Here is a 23,415-nt window from a genome sequence, read left to right as displayed (position 1 = left end):
GCAAAAAATAATGAGGAACCAGCATAGTAACAATGAATCTGCTTAGAATGCTATTGCAATGCCAGCAATTTTCACAGAGTGGTAGCAATGAACATGGTTACAAGGAGTCTGATTCTGGGTATATTTTGAAGGTTACACCAACAGCACTTTATAGCAATTGATTTCATCAAGAGAGAGAAGTCAAGGATGCCTGTAAGGTTTTTGGTCAGAACAACTGGACGTGTGGATTTGCCTTTATTTGTTTGAAGACAAGGAAGACAGACAGGTTTGTGGAAGAAAATAATTAGTTCATTATCTCTAAGGTATCCCAGAGGAAATATCTCATACGTTTGACTACAAAAGTCAATCATTCAGTGAGGAGTCTAGACTAGAAATATAAATTTGGAACTCATCAATATATACATGGTATTTAAAGTCATGCAACTGGGCAAAAACACCAAGGAAATGAGATACAATAGAAAGATAAGAACTCCAAAGTGAAGAAGTCAGAGAGATAAGAAGGAATCAACAAAGGAAAGTAGGAGGTAAAGGTCTTTGAGGGATGAGTTCATTTGAAAGTGTGTGATGTCTAGGAATATAAGGGGAAGTGTTTCAAGAAAAAAGAGGAGGTAACCAACCACATCAAACACAAGAATTACTCAAATATGGCTATAAGGCATGAAGAATGACTGAAAAATGACCACAGTATCCAGCAACGCAGAGATTTTTGGCTACCCTGGCAAGAATGGTTTCAAACTTTAGAGTGATATGGGCAAGGCTTAGTATAGTAGGGTTAAGGGAAAAAGAGGAAAGAAACTTGTGTCAGTGAGCATGAACAACTATTTGAGTAGTTACTCTGGCTGTAAAGGTGATCAGAAAAATGACTTGGTAGACAGAGGAAAAAGGGGACAGAAGACATTTGTTTTTCTTGCTTTTGTTAGTGTATTCTTTTTAAAATTAGAAAATAACAAGATATCAATTAATGGAAATGAATCACTGGAAAAAAAAAGTTTGATTATACAGGAAAGAGAGGAAGACTGTTCTTGAATAGGTAAGTGTAGAAGGAATCTAGCATTTTTGTGAAATAGTTTCATTTAGTAATTCCATCTACAGCAGCAGGAGAGCAGGTAGAATATATTGCCACTTATGCACATAAGTGGGTGGATGTGGAGGTGTGAATTTGTGAGTATTCTTTCTCACCGTATCTGTTCTTTCAGTGAAATGGGAAGTAAAGTCTCCAGGCAAATATGAGAATAGAAAAATAGGTGTTATCATCTGCGTGAGCCAGGAAAAGTTGTAAAAGAATATGCGATCCCCCAAGGACAGCAGCGTAGACTGAGAAGACCAATGACAAAAAAAAAAAAAAAAAATCACAGGCTGTGCTACTAGTGTTAAGCCTCACAAAGAACATTTTTAAAGGAGGCAGGCTAAGAAATATCCATTGGATTTGGCAATTAGGAGGCCATTGCTGATGTTAGGGAAGGTGATTTCCATGGAACAGGAGGGCAAATCCAGAAGCCAGTGGCAATAGTTAGAAAAATTAATCTGAGGAATATGAGATAGAGAGTGCAGGGAAACATTTCCAAGACTGGAATGTGCAGGAAGAAAGGATGTCCTACAGAGAAGAAAACACAGATGAGAAAAGTCTAGTTTATTTAACGGTGACAGAGGATGACAGGAACTGTACAACTCTGATCAGAACGGAGCCTACCTCATGAGCCTGTTGAGCCCGGGTCCTTACAGCCTGATGCAGAGTCTCCTGGGCTGAGTGTGGAATGGGCACATGAGAAATGATGCCTCATACCGCCCACTAGACTCTGGACCCTGCTACTCATAAGCAAGTGATGCCTTCAGTACCCAGCCTGTACAGCCTAATGAAGGAATTGAACAGCAAGAAAACACCCAGGGAATCACAAGAGTAGCGGCAATGACAGATGTGGCCCTTGATTTTCGTCAGGAATGGCCCCACTTTCCTCTTCCCTTCCCATGTGGGGAGATGCTGTAAATGAAATTGGACAGGTTCTGTGAAATTTAATCATATCATTGTGGGGAGCAGGCTTTCAGATGTGTTTTGGGAAATTAAAGCATTCACTGAGCATCACAGATATCAATTACTGATATTCACCAATTAAACGTGAGGTAGGAGAGTTTTTGGAGCACAGAAAGGGAGAGATAACTACTTTGATGAGTATCTATGTGGAAAGTAATATGCTGCATGTTAAATATAAATATGTGTAGCTTTACATAAATCTTTGCTAATACCCAATAGATAGTATCAACATCATCTTACAGATGGGAAAACAGACTCAGAGTTTCAATGACTTTAATGACGGACACTTACTAGCCCTAGCTATATTCTAAGCAATCTCTGCTAAGATATTCACATATTTAATCCTTACAATAATTCTAAACCATAACTCTTATTTCTTTTCTCTATTAATCAGGTAAACAGGACTAACGATGTCAAGCAACCCATAGAAGGCCATTCAAGTAACATAGATAGTGCTTCAGTTTGAAGTTAGGACATTTTTCTTTCTCCAAAGCTCATGCTCTTGAGACTGAAAAGATGGAAATAGAAGTTTCATTCAAGATTTGAAAGAAGGGAACCTATGTGTGTGGCAAATTGGGAAAGGTATTTGGCTTCTCCCAGTCCTGTGTGTGTGAAGGGTGGGAGAATTTTGCATCAGACTCAAGACCAGTTCCTGAGGCAGGAGTGCTCAGTGAGTCTAGCACAGTAGTCCCCACTTATCTGCAGTTTTGCTTTTTATGGTTTCAGTTACATGTGCTCAGCCACAATCTGAAAATAAAGCACAAAATTCCAGAAATAAATATTCACATAAATTTTATCACAGTATATTGTTATGATTATACTATTTTATGTTATTTTTAATCTTACTGGGCCTAATTTACAAATTTCAGTTCATCATAAGTTTGCATGTAGAGGAAAGAAACAGTATACATAGGGTTCAGCACTATCTACTGTTTCAGTCATCCACTGGAGGTCTCGAAATATTTACTCTGCAGATAAGAAGGGACGGCTATATTTCACAGGAATATTGTGTAAGGCACTGTGGCCCAGGCAAAACTTAGCAGAGGTTACTGAAACTGAAAACCTGCCTAGGTGGATGTAGCTTAAATTTTCAGGTAGGGTTTCTCTTTTGTTCCACTTAGGAAGAATCTACTGCCGCTCCCCAAAAGATTGCAGCTACAGCCTTTCTATTTGTCTCTCTACCAATAATCTTGCTACCCTCCAATCTCATTTTTTAACTTTGATATAAAATGTAAATTGGACTATGTCATCCCCTGCTTCAAACCTTCAAAGGCCCCCACTGCCTTCAGGGTACACTCCCAAACAAGTGAGACTGTTACATAAAGCATAGCCGTCATCACAAAATTCTAGCCACACTGATCATACAGTTTTCCAACACACCAGACAGTTGAACCTCCATTCCTTTGTCCATGCTGTTTCCTCTACCTGGGATGCCTTTCTGGCTTGTTCACCTGGCAAATGGTTGCCTGCTACCCACCTTATAGGACATTGATTTAACATCACCTCTTCTACGATCATTCCCTCCTTTGTAATCTTGGGACTAGGCTGGTAATACTTGGGACTAAGCCTGGAATATAACAGGTGCTAATTGTTGAATGTTAGTGAATGCAATAAGAAAGATATGGACCCAACCTAGTTGTCCATCAGTAGATGACTGGATAAAGAAAATGTGATATATATGCACAATGGAATACTATTTAGCCATCAAAAATAAAATGTCTTTTGCAGCAATATGAATGGAACTGGAGGCCCTTAAGTAACTCAGAAACAGAAAAACAAATACCATATGTTCTCACTTATAAGTAAAAGCTAAATAATGTATACACATGGACCTGAAGAGTGAAATAATAGACATTAAAGACCCAGAAGGGTAGGAAGATATAATTGGGGTGAAGGATAAGAAGTTTCTGAATGGATACAATGCATATTATTCAGGTGATGGTTACACTAAAAGCCCAGACTTCACCACTACCCCACATATCCATGTACTAAAACTGCACACAAACCCCTAAAATTTACACAAATTATTAAAGATAAAGTAGTAAATGAACATTTATTTTAATAGACAAATAAATTCATGCTTCTTATTAGGATGCCAGCCTGCAACTGGCAACAAAGTTAAAACTCTTTATTTTTTGAAGGAGTAAATGCTAAAGGGACCAAATAGCATAATAACTTCGGAAAGACAGAAAAATCGTACAATGAAGCTGGACGCAAGAGTGGGGGTTAGTGCTCAATGCCTTTGTAACATCTGTTCTGCTCCTAGATGCATCTTTGTAGGCCCCACGCCTGCTCTTCCAAGGTCCTGGCTTCATTTAACCAAAAAGTTCACCTTGCAATACAAATACTTACCAAGAATACTCACAATGATAATCTCCTGCTATGAACCACACATTAATTCTGGAAGAAAAACGAGGTTTAGTGACCCAAGATGTTATTGTAAGAAGCAGGACCAGAATTCAGGAACTCTGGACTTCCACAGCAAGATTGAAAATGGACCCATCTGGGCACTAGATTTACCAGATCATAGAGCTGTAAGACACTTGAAGTACTGATAAGGAAATCTGAATTCATGAGTGGCAAAGGGATGTGTCCAGTACTAGAAGCCATAGAACAGGAATTAAAAGAAATTAAAGAATGTGTAAGCAGAAACTCAGTTGTGTGTAAGAAAACTCAATTCCTCCTGAGGAAGAGAAAGAGCTGGAGTCCTTTAAAAATTAACTGTCTGTTTTTCTGTGGCTAGTGAGCCTTATCTCTCCTCCTTTCCCAGGCATTGTGAAGACCCTGTTTCTCTAGCTGTGCAGCTGCAAGGTAACTAGACAGATAAACTCAAGCTATAAAACATGTTTTTCCTTGGAAAGTAAGAAATGATGTAATGCTTGTCTCAATTAATTGAATAACTGTCTTTGTTTCTTGCTTCTGTAATATGCTTCCCCCTGCACAGATCTCCCCCCACCCCACAAAATGCTTAAAAATCAACTCTGTTCAGGGTTCAGTCCTATGGATGTTAATCCAACTGGGCCAGTGCACCTAAATAATATCCTCCTCAACCCATCAGTCTCTCTAATTCCTTCTCAATCCCACTACAGCCAAGTCCCATAGTTTGTAACACAGTGTTTCTCTTTCCCACTTATGAATTTATCAATGATCCCTCATAGTTTTTATACTCTCCTCATCTTCTATCTCAGATTGATAGGTTAAACCAAATCCTTTCCCAAGTGAAGAAGTCTCAGAAAGAGATTTGACTCCAAATCTGTTTGGTGCTAGTCCCATAGATGACTAGGTTCAGTAAAGGAGGCTGCAGCAGACGGAGATTAACCAGAAAGACGTGCACATGCTTGGGGACCCAGTGGTGGCCAAAGCTGTGGTTGAGAAATGTGAAGGCAGGGATGTAGAAAACCAGGATGATGCCAATGTGGAAGCCACAGGTACTCAGAGCCCTGTGCTGGGCATCACAAGATGGAAGATGAAAGACAGCATGAAGGATAAGGCCATAGGAGATGCCAATGAGGACAGAATCCAGTTCCATGACCAGCAGAGCCACAGTCAGCCCATAGGACAATATTGACAGTGATGTTGGCATAGGCCAGTCAGGCAATGCCCATGTGCTCACAGTAAGTGTGTGTCAAGACACAGTGAGCACAGTAGGAGAATCACCTCCGCAAGAAGATAAAGGAGGAGACAATAGCCACACTACACAATATCCTAACAAGGCAAATCCTACCTATGACAGCATGGTTGAAATTGGTTGTAAATCTTAATGGGTTACAGATAGCCACATATCGATCAATGACCATGGAAAGAAGGACTGAGGACTCCAGAGCATAGATAGAGTGGACACAAAACATCTGCGCCAGGCATTCACTAAAGGAAATCTCACCAGCATGGAGCCACAAAATGGCCAGTATCTTGCGCACAGTGGTAGAACCGAGAGCCAGGTCAGGAACTGAGAGAAGGCAAAGGAATGGGAACATGAATGAATGAAGGGTATTGTTCCTGGAAATGACCAGGATGAGGGTAGCATTTCCAGCCAGTCCCACCAGGCACATGGCACAAAAAAGGATAGAAATCCAGATAAAGGCAGCCTCCAGCCCTCGAATTCCCATCAAGATAAAAGTTTCATGTAGGCTACCACCACTGATATTGAAGGCTATCAGGATACGCATTTGATGTCAGCAGACACTGCAGCAACTACTGCAAGATAAAAAATAAACAGCACAGTCCATTATTGTAGCACCTGTTCTCTCTCTAAGGCAAAAGATGCTTCACAGGTGCCTCCATTCAAATACCCATTAAAGAATTATTCTGCTCCCATCACCTTGCTTTTACCATGACTGTGTTTGAGAATCTAACATCTTTCCAAAACGTCTTCTAGATTTTTCTTTCCTGTTTCCCTCTCCCTCTCTAGTGTCTCAGTTAGAAAAAGTGACAGAGGCCAGTGCATAATGTCATCATCCCACAGGACCAAAATCAGCAGTCACATGGAAGGGAAACCAGATGCTTTTTCTTAAAGTGGTGGACACTGCTATTTTCGGCCAGTGAAAATTCCTGGCAGTCCTGTGGGGTCTTGACAGACACTCTGATGATGCATGATGATGGCTCTCGACAAGATATCAGCTGGCTGTCCCCTGCTTCTTCTCTAGCCCAAGGCATACTTTTCTGGAACAGAATGCAGAGTCACCTGAGGACACTGTGGGACACAGACCTGTGGAAGCCTAGATGTGGCACTGAGCACACCTGGGTGCAGGGATCAGGAGATGTCCAGTGATGTTCTCTCATCCACATCCTGTTGGTGCCCTGCAGCCACCTGGCTCCCATAGGGATGGCAGCTGTTCTTGTCCTGGGCCAGCCTTAGGGGAATAGGGGATATGATGTCAGTGATGAGGTTATAGTTGAAAAGCAGAACTGAATGGATGAAGGGAAGGGGATCCCCTGCCTGAGATTGGATTTTTTTTATTTTTTAGACAGAGTTTTTTGCTCTGTTGCCCAGACTGGAGTGCAGTGGCACAATCTCAACTCACTGCAACCTCTGCCTCCCAGGTTCAAGTCATTCTCCTGCCTCAGCTTCCTGAATAGCTGGGATTACAGGTGCATCCCACACGACTGGCTAATTTTTGTATTTTTAGTAGAGATGGGATGTCACCATGTTGACCAGGCTGGTCTCAAACTCCTGACCTCAAGTGATCCACCCACCTCAGCCTTCCAAAGTGCTGAGATTACAGGCATGAGCCACCGCACCCTGCCAGACTCTGTCTGTTATTTGCTTTAAACAGCAACAGAAACAAAATAAATGTCTTTATCTGGAAACATGTTTCACATCAGCCTGTTCCACTGTTGAAAAATCCTACTATTTGAGTTTGATAAAGGAATACGGCTAAATGGAAAAGACACTGATCCTAAGAGCTAGCTTAGGAAATATTGATTTCAGTCACCTATCTTCCACTAAATTACCATACACTGGCCATGGCCCAGCCTAGGTCTCGAGTCCTTGTTCACATAGGAACAGAATGAAGATATGTATAATTGGTCTACCCCATCTCACCGGGGTCTGAAGGAAGCTTGTACTTCTGAGACCTCAAGGTTGAGAAATCGATGTACATGATTCTAAAAAGACATCGTCATGTTCCCCCATATCAAGGTTGAGAAATCAATCTGCCTTTTTCTAAAAAGTCATCACCATGTTCCCTTCTCAAGGTTGAGAAATCTATCTATATTGTTCTAAAAAGACATCATTTTCCCCCAAGAACTTATAAAGTTTCTTTCAGATAAAGTATTATCTCAACTCAGAGAATCAGAGCTGAGACATGAGAAATCATAAGAAACTAACAGTTTGACTCTAGGTCTGTTAGACTTAACTATTAGATTTAAGGTATTAACATACCTGAAGAGGAAACTTGTCACATAGGAGAAGACATATTTCAACTGTAAAAGCAGAAAACAGTAAGTCTCCAAAGAACTGTGTTGACCACTCCAGGCCAGAGGAGCCCTAGGGTAAAGTCATATCTCTGCAGCAATTATTTTTATGGTGGTGGATGCATCAAACTATCTTAGGTTTAAACCATTAACTGCTGCCATATACTTAACCTTTTTTTTTCTGATTCTAGAATTTTCAATGACTAAAAAATTAGGATTTGGAAGATGCTGTTAGACATAAGTGACTTGAACATTTAGATCCCTCTGCAATTACCTTGTTCATCATATATTTATATATTTTTTTAAATTGTAATTAGTTTTAACCAGTAGATCTAGGGTACAGCCAATATTAAGACTTGATACTTTGTAATTTCTGAGTTTGAAAGAACTTCCCAGCCAGGTGATACTTCATAGACTGAGCCTCATAACTGGCTGGCAGCCAGTCAGACTCAGCATAACTTATATCACACAAGGATTGCTAGCAAAACCAATTCCTCTGAAGATTCCCATTGGGTCATCCCTAGTGGAATCAGATATCCAAATTAAAATTTCTGGCTTTGTTTTAGCAAATGTATTAATGTGTGGCAGGAAATAACATTCCAGGTAACAATTATTCAGAACCACTTTTGCATGTCTCATGGTTCCAGGGATTTTTTTCCCTGCATAGACTTCGAGGTGAACCATTTCTTTGTCTCTTCCTCTGCGGATTTTGTTGTCAGTACCTGAATGTCTCCTTCCCAAGCATCACATGATGACCTTTCCCAGTCCATTTACACACTTGTCTCTCTTAAGGCAGGAGCTCCGTCCACATTACCCACTGAGTTCTTCAGCTAGAACAAGAACCATACTTTATCTTTCTGGAGGAGCTGACATCTTTTGAATATTTTACATTGTGTATATATTCCTTTTAGAGTTATAAAATAAAGTAACAATAATCAACTTGCCAATAAACTATTTAAGGAATACAAAAAAAGGAATCTGGACTTTCTGGAGTGAAATAATCCTGGTTTAAATCCCACTGCCATCACTTCATAACCTTCAGCAAGTCATTTTCCCTTTTTAAGACTGGGTTTCATCATGTATGAAATGATATTTTCTCAAAGATTTATTTTGAAGATTAAGGAGATAATTCCTACAAAGTATAGGTCAAGATGCTTGGCACAGAGCAGATGTCTATTAAATATTATTATTTCAATACAAAAAATCTTTGGTACATCATGTGGTCAGGTTGGTAACTGGATTGAACAGAGAACAGATAGGTCTGTCAGGGCCGACCAAAGGTTCAGGGACATTTTTAACAGCAGATGATATGGACAACTCCAAACATACTGGTGGAGAAAGTATGGTATCCAGAAAAACCTTCTGTCAGGAGGGTCATTAGCAACATAATGAAAAAGAAGTTTGCAGCTGCTATCCCCCTAGAGAAACACCGATTTTGTTAACTATCCATAAACAGGAATACCTTTGTCGGAGCCCTGGAGTCCAGATAAGAGATTCTAGCACTCCAGTGGAGCAAAAATATTCAAGAGTGGATGCACTGAAGGAGTTCATCACCACTAGACCAGCCATACAAGAAATGCTAAAAAGAGTTCTTCGATTTGAAATGACAGGACTATAATTAACAACATAAAAATGTATAAAAGCATATAACTCACTGGTAAAGGTAAGTATAAAGTTAACATCAGAATAATGCTGTAATGGTAGTGTGTAACTCACTTTTAATCTTAGTATAAAAGTTAAAGAAACAAATTTTTAAAATATCTATATGATAATTTGCTAATGGATACACAGTGTATTATGTTACAAATTATGACATTGGTAATATAAAATGTGTAGGTGAGGAGAAGTAAAATGGAGAGTTTTTGTATGCAGTTTAACTTAGGTTATCAGCTTAAAATAGATTGTTATAAGATGTTTTATGCAAACTTTATGGTAATTACAAACTAAAAATCTGTAGTAGATACACAAAAGACAAAAATAAAGAGATCAATGCATAGTACTACAAAAGAAATCATCAAATCAAAAAGGAAAACAAGAAGGGAGGAAGAAACAGGAGCTACAATACAGTCAGAAAACAATTAACAAAATAATGATAGTAAGTCCTTGCCTATCAATAATCACTTTAAATTAAATGGATTACATTCTCCAATCAAAACATATAGAGTGACTGAATGGATAAAACAAGATCAAACTATATATTGCCTGAAAAAGACTCACTTTAGCTTTAAGGACATGCATAGGCTGAAAGTGAAGGGATAGAAAAGTTATTCTCCATAAAATTTGTAACTAAAATACAGTGTAGCAGGGTGGCATACTGTAATTTTTTTTAACTTCATATGTTCCTGATACATTAACCTCTCCATGAACAGTCTCTGAGCAACCCACCCCTCACCAAGTTACCAGGTGCACCTGTGTGATAAGGCTGGTTCCTGCCACAAGTTCCTCTTCTTGCCTTCCCTGATTGTGACCTAATGATATTCAAATGTACCAGTAAAATCCCTTTCTGCTTCTTGCTTGTGTAGTCCACATTGACTCTCAATGGAGGTACCTGCCCATGGGTTCACATTCTCTCCTGGCTCTCCTGCTTGATGGAGCCTGCTCCCTAGGAGTTCTTCTCATAGGGCCTCTGGCATGGCATGCCTGTGGTTCCCTCTAGAAACTGTGATAATAAATTTTTATCTCATATGCATTTCTGAGTGTGATTTCTATGCCCTGTAATGATTTTTAAAGACCCCACAAAGGGACTTACCGCCTCATTTAAAACACAATTGGCAACAAAAATGGGATCATTCCAAATTCCAGTGAAATGTCCCTCGAGATGCCCTTTCACCTTTCATGGTTTAATTGCTTATCTAGATTGGGCTCTACTGTTTTTGAGGCCTTTCTACTCTGATGACATTCTTGTGTACTGCCTTGCATGGCTTTGTATTACCTCTTCTGAATACTGCCAAGAATCCCCTTCCTAAAGAAGTGTAGCTCCTGTCCCAATCCCAATAACACACTCCAGGATACTGCATTCCAACTTAATCCCACCAAGAGGGAAGCCTCTTTTGAATTGGCCATGTGATTTGGCTGTTCTTCAGTGCACCTTCAAGTGATTATAATCTGAATATCCCCTGACACTAGGAGTGGAGTTTCTCCCATCATAGAGTCATGGGTGTGTATATTGCTGAATGCCAGCTGGAAAGCTGAGGGAGCCAGTGGGCTGTAGTAGACGTACATGATGCTACCTGCCCTCAATAGCACTTGGGAGAAGAAGATAATTCACTCTCCTGACTCCAATAATCAAATGGTCCTCCCCCTGAGGATAGTCCTAGACAGCACTTCATTAGAGTCGATGCTGCTGGGACCAGTGGCACCTTCTCTGCTGCATCCTTGTAGCCATTGCTCATTGGTCCCCAACCCCAAGGGCTATCACAGATCCTATCCACAGAGGATGGTGAATCAATGAAAAAAAAAAAAAGAGAGAGAGGAAAGGAAAGAAAGGGGAAGGAACTCTTTGATCTTGTTTCCCCTGAGACACTTGAAGATGTTTCTCAGCTCATTGTAAATTACACTTAACCTGGTAAACGCATTGAGTACTATTAAATGCAGTACATGTTGACATGTTAATAATCTCTTCCTTAAAGCCTGACCAACATGGTGAAACCCCATCTCTACTAAAAATACAAAAATTAGTGCAGGCCTGTAATCCCAGCTACTCCGGAGGCTGAGGCAGGAGAATCGCTTGAACCTGGGAGGCAGAGGTTGCAAGTGAGCTGAGATCGCTCCATTGCACTCCAGCCTGGGCGACAGAGTGAGACTCTGTCTCAAAATAAATAAATGAATTGTCAAAAAAATAAATAATTTAAAAGACAAAATTGAGTCCACTATTGCTGATGTAGACCCCCAGGCTCTCTAAGGTTTATTGGGACACTCTAGAGAGGGTGTCTACCAGAACACTTGGGACTACCAGGATCTTCTCAGGTAAGCATTCAAAGAAAATAGAGATTACAAATAAAAAACAAGTTGAGGGGTAGAGGGACTGGTATCCTGTGGTTAAGGTTGCTGCCTAGAGACTCTGGGTCTCTTCTTTTTTCTCTTATCAGTCAGAGATAGAACGTAAAAACAACTACAAGTGGCTAAACTCCTATTTTAACAATCTCTCACCACGTTTGCCTCCACCTTCAAAATAACTCAATATACCTTTTGCAAGCTACCCATGAAGTTTCTCAGCAGCTCTGCCATCACACACAGTCTTTGCAGACAGGCTCTTAACTATACACACCTTTCTCCTGGAGCATAGGTATGACATCACATTCATAGTGTCCTCTTCCAAGGAAATGCATTTGACATGTTTATTAATGGCATTAAACAACTAATGACTGATTACCTACTGGACTCTCCAGGAAATAGGGGCTCTTACAAACTCTTAGCATGTGGTCTTCCACTCCCACATGCCCATTATGTTATGGGTTTTAAAAACCAACCTTCACAACATTGGCACAGCTACTGAAGCCTCCCTAAGACAGTATGGAACCAAACTTGAGCACTGTAAGATATTCCACCAGCAGAAGAGGTAGCTTCCACTGTTCTCAGTTCCTTGCTAGATACCATGGTGCTAGAGGAGGTCACCCTTCCCTAAACCCCTTAGCTATCTTTGGTGATCCTTGGGATTAACTGAGTGAACAGCAGTGGCAGTTCCTGGACTATGCCAATGGCACTGCTAACCATGACAGCTGATAGAGCTTAGTGGAATGTTTCTGCTTTCCATCCATTAGCCAGGATGTCCCTAACAAAGGACAGGACCCAAGAAACATCACACTTAGCCAATCTTAAGGCAATCGCCTTAACACTTGATGCCCTGGCCAACAAATGGTCCCATCTTCATATGTATTATAAATTAGCGGGCCATTACCTACAAATTGTCTTCTTCAAGGTAAAAAAAAAAAAAAAATCAACATATTAGAATCTCTTGCTCACAAATATACCCAAAATGTAAGTCAAAACAATATTAGTTCTCTTCATATACCACGGTGACAATACAAGGCCTTGCCAAAACCCTCATTCCCTTCAGAGTTACAAACATTACTAACTATAACCAAGATACACCCTTTACTTCTTAAGATACACCATGCATGCTGGGTCCTTAGGAGAGGCATTCAACAGAACTTTCATGTTCCTGACACGCCCCAGGTAACCGATTTAATAGACAGACATAATGATCTCTTGAAAAATCTCCTTTTTAAATTCCAGTCTGAATAATAAGCCTCTAAATGAGCTTCCGTTTTGCCGTAGGCCTTATCCTATCTTTATAAATTTTCAATCTTGCCCCCATTCAATAAGGGCTGGAAGCCAGATGAAGGGCATGTACTCTCGTGGGATGCATTAATCATAGATTATCCCACAGGTCAGAGAGCTATCATTCCGACATGCGACACATTTGAACATAAAACATTCCAAGAAAGTACACGGCTGCAAAGGCAGGGACTGAACTTCTAGAATGAAGTTCAAGTTGACAGGGAAATTAGGGGCTGACAGGGCACAAAGTTCAACTGCTTGACCTTCTGACCTAGGTTTTCTTAAAACATGTGTATGAAAAATTGGCCCCAGTGCCTCCCTATCCTGTTTTAATGTGGAGATATGACAGTACAGCCATTCAAAATAGCATTTACATTGTTAAACTCAAGTCTTTGGTTACTCTTTGACCTATTTCTGTGAATAAATCTATTTCTGTGAATTTACTTTACGAAAATAGGATTAATAAATTTGGATCAGCTCTGGGCCCCACTCTTGCTTCTGTCTGCACAGTCGACCTGGATGATAATCATTCATGGCTTTCAGTAACACTCACACATGCTTAGGAGCAGCAAGTCTCCATCTCTGGATTAGATAAATAATCCAGTATTTTTTATATTCCTCTGAATATGCCCAGAACTTGTCATGTCCACTTGAAGTCTAACAGGGACCTCAACTAACAGGGTCAAAATGGTATTTTTTATATTCCTCTGAAAACCCTCTTCTTCCAGTTATTCTCCTTCTTAAAGACCATTATCCTCTTAACTGCACAAGTCAAAAGCCTACTGTCCCATGTTAATTCCATCAGCAAGCCCTTTCTACCAAGCCTTAAAAATATGTCCTGAATCTACCACCCTATCAGTACTATTATGACACAAGTCTAAACAATCTCTTCCCTGGGCTTCTGCAGATCCCAGTACTAGCTTGTCGGCTTCCACTCTTACCCTCACCATCAACTGCCAACTTAACAGCCAAGGGAAATGAGTTCATTTCACTATCTTAATTAAATTCCCATCTGTGACTAGGACTACTGTGGTCCTGATGATACAGTAATGAGAACATGGAATATGTAATCTACTCTGCAAAGAATTGCCTTTTATTTTGGCAAATAGGCTCTGGAGCGCTGATGTGATCCCTGCCTAGCCTAGTGGTATAAGAGACCGTGAGCTCACAATCCTGGCCCCTTGACCTGCTAGACCATTTTGCAAAGGACGCATTGACCAAATTATGTGCACCCTTGTGAGAATCATGGAAGTGATGAGGATCTATGTCCACCTACTCTTCTGTGTATTTAATTTCACAAATCTTTTGCCCTGCTTCTTTGCTCTTGCAGTAGTAAACCCAACTGAAAGCTACTTGAGCCAGTTCTAAATCACTATGCTCACTAGTATCTATCTCAGACCATAGTGCCATATGTGTTCTGAAGTATGTAAGTAAAAGGGTTAACAAAACTCCTCTGTTGCATGAGAATCTGATTTTCAGTCAAACTTACTGGCTCTGTTTCCCCGAAAAGCAGACAACTGTAAAATACCAATTATATTGTTAGTGTGAAAACTGTCATTACCAAAATGGAATCATTCATGTCAAAATCAAACTAAATGGAGCCAGAAAGTCCATTTAGTTTGGGACCTTCATAAAAGGAGAGTCCTTATGTATATATGCCTGATAACAAGAACTGTCACAAGGGACTCTGCCAAAACCACACCTTGCAATTAAGCCACTTCGACAGGACATCTTTCCAGTAATAGGCAGTCCTAACTGTGGCCTTGCAAGTAGCTCTACTAAACCACAACCCTGTAGTCATGTCACTTCTATGAAGACCCACTCCTAGTTGTGGTCAGTGCACATGTCACTACCTGTGGGAAGCCCCTATGACCAATTAACTTTTGTTTCAAAACAACCTTCATATAGTTCCTTTTGCCTTTGAACGTTTTCCCTTGTCTCCACCTCCCTGAATATGCCTATGATCTGTCATAGCATGCATATTCCAGGTTATAGTCCTGTTTATTCCTGAATAAACTAATTTATTTGGCAAGCTTGTCTCTCTGCTATTATTTAGGTTGACACTAGGCAGCATTGTCTGTGATAGAAATGACCTTTGATTGGCAAACTTATCTGAATGGGAAGAAGTTGTAATGAATCATAAATATCTGTTGGAGATTCCATGCTTTGGGCAGCCCTGAGTCTGGGGAAATTGTAATACGGCGTTTCTTGCAGAGTCTAGAACACAGGTGTATGGAGGGCTGAAAAGCATATTAGCTACTATGGGGCATGAGGGCGTAACCTGCAGCATCTCTTTGACTTGCCTGATACAGATTTTGACCCGGGAGAAGATGACTTCTGTGTGGCTATACTAATCTATGCCTGGGCTACAATAAGAACTCCCACCAAATGAGGAATGCCTGATTCTGCCCTACTGGTGATTTTTGCTTTGTTTTCTGTGTGCTTTGAGTAGATTCAGGCTAAATGTGGTGTATGATAGTCTTAAAAGCTTATTTAACTACATCAAATAAAATCCTGATGGGAGTAGCAAAAGTTACCTTCTTATTATACTTAGGATAAAATCCAAATTCCTTGCCTAGCTGTAAAGCCTCACATAGTTGGACTCCTACCTGTTTCCTTGACTTCCTCTTGCTGATAATTTTCCTCTTGCCTAAGAAGCTTGACCACACTGGCTTCCCTTCTCCTTCTGGAACACACCAAGTGCCCAACTTACCCTTAAGGCTGCCATAGTAGCTGTTCCCTAAGACTTTATAACAAGATTGTCCATTTTAGTTATTCATATCACTTTCTCACTAATTCACTATCCTATCACTATATTTTGATTATATGCATAGAATTTACCATTATATGATATTTTTCTCCTTTGCTTATTAATTTCTCCCTGTTGTTTTTTATTATTATACTTTAAGTTTTAGGGTACATACGCATAACATGCAAGTTTGTTACATAGGTATACGTGTTCCATATTGGTTTGCTGCACCCATCAATTCATCATTTACATTAGGTATTTCTCCTACTGCTATCCCTACCCCGACCCCACAACCCCCGACAGGCCCGGTGTGTGACATTCCCCGCCGTGTCCACGTGTTCTCATTGTTCAGCTCCCACCTACGAGTAAATTTCTCCCTTTCTTTAATCTTGCACATTTAATCTCATCAGAAAGCTTTGTAAATTCTATCTCCAAACTATGTTCTCAGTTGTCCACTTCTTGTCATACACACATGTCAAGAACCCTATTCTAAGCCAATACCATCTCTCGCTTGAATGACTACAGGGGTCTTCAGATTGGCTCTGCTTCTCCACTTGTCACCCTCTCATTCATTCTCTGTGCAAGATGAGAATGTATGTCTCTGCATGGGTGACAAAGTTTCATGACCTTGCACTCACCTGTCTTTCCCATGTCACCTTGAAGCACTCTCCCTCTCATTCTCTGTACTCCAGACACACTGGCCTTCTTTAATTTTTCCATGAATGTATTGAGTTCTAGTCAAAATCAGGATTCTCTTTTATCCTTTCTCCTTTGCATGAGACATTTTTCCCCTAGCTCTTTGAATGTCTGACTTCCTCTTACCCTTCAAATCTCTATATAAATACTTCCTCCAGAGAGATTCTGACTATCCTTCTAAAAATATATCCCTCTTCCTGCCATATACACTAGCAAAATACCTTATTTCCTGCATAAAATTTGTTATAATTATAAAATCAATAATCATTTATGTAATAGAAGATGATATAGGATAAGAGTGAAGAGTGTGGTCTCTAGAAAGACTGGTTCAAATTCCAACTTCAGCTCAACCATTCACTTGCTATTTAATCTTGGGCTAGACACTTTACCTTCTTATGCCTTAGTTTACTTACCTGTAAAAATAGGTTTAATTATAAAGCCTACTTTACAGGGTTTTTGTAAGAATTAAACAACTATTTGCAAAGGCTATAGAACAGTGCCTCGTTTTCTGTAAGATCTCTGTAAGAGTTAACTGAAATCTGTCATTGCCACTATATTTTAAACTCCTTACGGTAGGAAACATAATGTTGTTTACCATTGTATTCCTAGCACCAAACATCGTTTCTTACATGTAATGTTCAGGAAATATTTATTGAACTGTGAGTGTCAAAGGGCAATTAATAACTTGGAAAACTTGATGATATATTACCAAGTTTAAAAGGTAGGTTATGAAATCATGTACAGTACAATCATGGTTGTATTAAAAGATATAAAAGGACAAACATCCTGGTATTGGTAGTGCTGTCTGGGTAGTGTTTTTTTATATTCTTATTTTACCTATCTTATGTACAACTTACATACATACAAATTATTAGAAGAGTAGAGGCTTTGCAACTATTTATCAAAGATGCATACACTCGATTGCATGAATATCTATTAAAAAAAGATCTGGCGGGGGGCAGTGGCTCACACCTGTAATCCCAGCACTTTGGGAGGCCGAGGCGGACAGATCACAAGGTCAGGAGATCGAGATCATCCTGGCTAACATGGTGAAACCCCGTCTCTACTAAAAATACAAAAAATTAGCCGGGCGTGGTGGTGGGCACCTGTAGTCCCAGCTTCTAGGGAGGCTGAGGCAGGAGAATGGCATGAACCTGGGAGGCGGAGCTTGCAGTGAGCCAAGATCGCATCACTGCACTCCAGCCTGGGTGACAGAGCGAGACTCTGTCTCAAAAAAAAAAAAAAAAAAAAAGATCTGAAGTAATAATACAGTAATTGGTAATAGCACAGTTTCATCACAGTCTAATTCACTCAGAAAATATAATGAAAAAACTACCATTCAAAATAACAATCAGAAAATGTCACGTGTAAATAAACCCAAATGTGTAAAACTTATTTGAAGAAACTACACTTTTTTTTTACAAAGAAATAAAGTTTAATAAATAGAAACATTTCCTATTTTAAAAGGAAAGACTGCCTATTGCAAATTTCTCAACATTGCTCCAATTTATAATTATAATGGAAAGCCAATCAAAATCTCATTTGGCCTTTTCTGAAATTTGACATCTGCTATAAAGTGTACTTGGAAAAATAGACAAAATTAGCCAACGGTATTTTGCAATGCCAGGCATTATTCTTTTTGTCATTCAATATTTCAAAGTTAAAATAATTGAGGATGTTCCCCTTCCCGAGTCCAAGTGATCTCATTGTTCAGTTCCCACCTATGAGTGAGAACATGTGGTGTTTGGTTTTCTCACACTGGGGCCTATCATGGGGAGGGGGGAAGGGGTAGGGATTGCATTGGGGAGTTATACATGATATAAATGATGAATTGATGGGTGCTGATGAGTTGATGGGTGCAGCACACCAACATGGCACAAGTATACATATGTAACAAACCTGCACGTTATGCACATGTACCCTAGAACTTAAAGTATAATTAAAAATAATAATAATAAAAAAAAAAAGAAACACATTTGGGAAGTCTATACCTGTCATAGATAGTGATTTCTCTGATGGATCTGGGCAAAGCACATTGAAAATCATCTGGAAAAGATTCACCATTGTAGATGCCATCAAGAGCATTTGTGATTGATGGGAGAATGTCAAAATATCCACATTCACAGGAGTTTGAAAGAAGTTGATTCCAACCCTTGTGGATGACTTTGAGGGGTTCAAGCCTTCAGTGAAAGAAGTAACTGCAGATGCGGTGGAAATACCAAAGGAACTAGAATTAGAAGTGGAGCCTGAAGATGGGGCTAACGCTGCAACCTCAAGATAAAACTAACAGATGAGGAGTTGCTTCTTATGGATGAGCAAAGAAACTTGTTTCTTGCAATGGAATTCACTCCTGGGGAAGACACTATGGACATTGTTGAAATGGCAACAAAGGACTTAGAATATTACACAAATTAGTTAGTAAAATAGCAGCAACTTTGGAAGGACTGACTCTAATTTTGAAAGAAGTTCTACATGGGTAAAATGCTATCAAATTGCACTACATGCTACAAAGAAATCTTTTATGAAAAGAAGAGTCAATCAATGTGACAAACTTCATTGTTGTCTTAATAAAAAAAAAAATTGCCATAAAAAAACTCAGTCTAATAAAAAATCTGAGTATTGTTCTTGAAAAATTGAAAACTCATAAATATACTATAACTTTCTATAAATTAAATATCCTCATTATTTTTCCTACATAGGTGAACTTTTTGGATAAAAAATATTCAGATAAATTCAATTTTGCATGATACAGTGCTGTTATAATATTTCATTGTAATGTTTTGAGAAAAAAGGCCCTACAATCCAATAAATAAATGTATTTGAATAGTAAAAAAATAAAAATAAAAATAAAATAATTGAGGAAGTGTAGTATTAGATGAAATAAAAAGCAAAGAAACAAATAAAAACATCTACACATATATAGGCTATGGTAATGATGACATTTCAATCTAGTGTAGACATTCGCAGGACTCAGGGGGTAAAAATTTCAATATCACAAATTCTGCCCTGCTCTACTTTTTTAGGAGTAGGGATTGAAGCATAAATTAAATTAACTTGATTTATTGCAGTGATTAAGAGTATAGGCACTGAAATTAGACTGTCTAATCTTGGCTGTAATATGAAGTGCTTTATAACTTTAAGGGATGTATGTCCCCTCTTCATTTGCCTCAGCTGCCCTCATCCATAAAATAGGGATACTACTATCTGCACTAAAGGACTATTGTGTGGAATCAGATGTAAAAAGCTTGGAACAGAGCCTAACATATAGTAAAGCTTCAGTAAATGTTACCTATTATTAATATTAAATAAAAACAAGTAATGAAATCCTAAAACATATCAAAAAAATATGGGGATGTGTTTACGATGAAGATATTAGTTCTTTTTTTTTTTTAAAAAAAAAAAAAGGAAATAACACTGATGCTTAAAAGCACTTTTTTTTTGTTTGGATACCTTTCTCCTTAACTGCTGTCTACTTTCCTGGCTAATTGTTATCCAAATCAGTTCTCAGTACTGCAGACTTTACCATGGTTTGTTTTTCTGCTTTCTAGCAAATCTCTTGGTCTGAAGAAAGAGTACAATTTCTTTGGAAAGGGCCAGGCAGTAGGCCCAGCATGACCAAAACTCTGTGACTATCCTCTCTTCTCCACCTGTATAACCCCCTTGGCCTGTCCTTCCACAACCCGGATTTGATCTTGGGCGATGGCTGATAGAGAGTAAGAATAGGGACAGCAGATGGGAAGTCCTAGGAGGCCTGCTCTTTCAGCAACATCAGCCTGCAGGGACCTCCTCCCCCTAAAATTCTCATAGCTTTTATTTTCCAAAGCACAAGCTCTGGTCCTGTGACATCTTTAATTTGATTTGTATCCATCCAGTGTCCCTAATCACTTTCTCATTTGTTTGCTCACTTAGTCACTCATTGTTTAACACTCATTCAATCATTGATTGCACACTTTCCATGTACCAGGCCCTACCTTAGCTGCTAGGTAGAAGACAGTGACCCTCCCTGCCCCAGAAGCCTCCTTCTCCTGGATTCACTACCCTGGAGCCAGGCTTGAGGCTGATGAGTTTACTCTTTGATGAAGCTAGAGCAAGGAGTCCAAGCACCCAGTCAATTGTGAAGGGCTCTAAGAGGTTATGGCAAGAGAATCAGCCACTAAATGAACATTATTCTCCTTAGCTAAGACTTTTAGACCCAGTTCACCTGCTGTCTTCCTTGATGATCAGGGCTTAACTTCAAATGAGCCTCAGGCTTTCTTTGCCCCAGATGGAAGGCAGATAAAAACAGTAACATTGGCCGGGCGCGGTGGCTCACGCCTGTAATCCCAGCACTTTGGGAGGCCGAAGCGGGCAGATCAGGAGATCAGATCGAGACCATCCTGGCGAATACGGTGAAACCCCGTCTCTACTAAAAATACAAAAAAATTAGCCGGGCGTGGTGGCAGGCACCTGTAGTCCCAGCTTCTAGGGAGGCTGAGGCAGGAGAATGACGTGAACCCGGGAGGCGGCGGAGCTTGCAGTGAGCAGAGATCGCGCCACTGCACTCCAGCCTGGGCAACAGAGGGAGACTCCTTCTCAAAAAAAAAAAAAAAAAAAAAAAAAAAAGTAACATTTCTTCCCATTAGGTTGTTCGTTTTTTCCTCAGACCTACCTGGCCTTCCAATTAACAGGGCTTAACTTCATATGACCCTCAGGTTTTCTTTGGCTCAAATGGAAGGCAGATAAATGCAGCAACATTTCTATTAGGTTGTTTTTGTCCTCAGACCTACCTGGACTTCTAAGGATAGAAATTTGGGGTTCAATGTATATCTTCCCCAGTCAGAGGCAGACCCAGAGAACTCGCCTTATGAACTGAAGAAAATGGAGAGGCAAACGTTTCCTCTTCATTTCCCCTAGCACCACCATAAACAATAGGTTTTTCTTTAATCTGGACAAAAATTATCCCCTAATGGGGAGTGCAGTGAGGCGAAACTGAAGCTGTATTAGTCTGTTTTCACGCTGCTAATAAAGACATACCTGAGACTGGGCAATTTATAAAAGAAACAGGTTTACTGGACTTACAGTTCCACGTGGCTGGGGAGGCCTCACAACCACGGCCAGGAGAAGCAAGTCACGTCTTAACAGCACGGCAGCAGGGAAAAGGAGAGCTTAGGAACAGCAACTCTGGTTTTTAAAACCGTCAGATCGCGTGAGACCCATTCACTATCACGAGAACAGCAAGGGAAAGACCCGCCCCCATGATTCAATCATCTCATACCAGGTCCCTCCCACAACACGTGGGAATTATGGGAGCTACAAGATGAGATTTGGGTGGGGACACAGAGCCAAATCATATCAAGAGCCTTGTGCTCAACCTAGACATCGAAACCTAAATCGCTAGAATAAATGTTTTCCCAATGGCTGCTTTTATCTCCTTTAAGCCGGGCGCTAGCAGCTCTAAGTTACACAGGTTGATCAAAATATCCTGGGCTCCGAGTAGAGGTTCCCTCTCTCCCAGTACTGAGTCTCTGACATCTAAACACACACCACAGCCACTTTTAGGTAGCCCCCATCAAGACCTCTTTACTTCCTTGACAGGAATATAGTGTGAATGTTTCTTATGTTTACACTTCCATTTTGCGATGAAACTGATTTAACAGGCTTTTACATATGTACATAGAATGTACCCATGTGAAGATGTATTTAAGCGGATGTGCATTTGTCTACAGTGAGTTTACCTGACACATTTATGTGCATATGCATTGGAAAGCATTATTTAACAGCTTGATTTATGAATTGTAGCACTTTTACCCTAGAAGTACATAGGTAATGCAAAGCATCTTTGAATGCAAACAAGGATTTAGTCTGAGATGCCAAGGGCATCTTCCATGTGTTATGCACCTCCTACGTCGGTGCCTTTGTACATAGTAGCTCTTCTGCAGGAAAGCTCTTCCCTCGTCCTTCAAAGCTTTACCTACTTAATTCTTACCACTTTTTGGATTCTAGTTTGCAGTACACACTCACAGAAGCCTTTCCTGTCTCTCCAGACTAGATCAAGACCCTGTTCATGCTATTTCACAGCTCCTCATCTTTTTCTTTACACCACTTATTATAGTTTGTAATTATATATAATGTGAATTGTGTAGTCACAATTTGCACAATTCTTGCTATAAGATCATAAATGCATAGAGGCAGGGCAGTGAGTAAAACTCTTTTTCTCATATTGAATTCCCAATAGCTAGCAGAATGCTATACACAGAGTAGGTCTTCAATTTTAAGCTTGAAGTTGCAAAAAATTAACTCTCTGAATCTGGTTACAAGGGACTGTATAAAGTCGGTGAGATTCAGGAATCTGAGAAGTCACTGTGACTCCTTTGCTGCTCTATCTGCTCAGAGGTCAGCATCAAATCCTGGAAGTGAAAGCCACTTGGGGGATAGTCTTCAGGGGAAGTTAAACAAAGAAACTGTACCCACTTTTCAGTCAGGTTAGTGGTAGGGAGCTCGGAAAACCAGAGCACCTGGTAGCAGCTACTACAGGACACAAAATCTGAAGAAACGCTGAAAGAACACTGGGAAAGTTGCAGGCCTCAACCTTCAAAAGGTTGCAGCAACATTTCCTCCTCTGTTCTTCATACCTGTGAGTCTTCTAAGTTCAGATTTTTAGTTTCCCTCCAAGTCCTTCCATCCATGTAGAGACAGCCCTTATCACTACCTCTTCTCCCGTATCCTTCCTTTTTTCTCATAGCCCACATGAATGAGACTCAGGCAAGAG

General features: G+C 39.9%; 1 pseudogene; it reads right to left on the bottom strand.

Annotated features, from left to right (window-relative positions):
* Positions 1-5,226: 5,226 nt before the first annotated feature.
* Positions 5,227-6,195, bottom strand: LOC111540982 (annotated as a pseudogene).
* Positions 6,196-23,415: the final 17,220 nt, after the last annotated feature.

The sequence above is a fragment of the Piliocolobus tephrosceles genome, chromosome 13 (genome assembly GCF_002776525.5).
Source record: "Piliocolobus tephrosceles isolate RC106 chromosome 13, ASM277652v3, whole genome shotgun sequence".
In the NCBI taxonomy this organism is placed as follows: domain Eukaryota; kingdom Metazoa; phylum Chordata; class Mammalia; order Primates; family Cercopithecidae; genus Piliocolobus; species Piliocolobus tephrosceles.
This window is presented reverse-complemented; position numbering and strand designations above follow the sequence as displayed.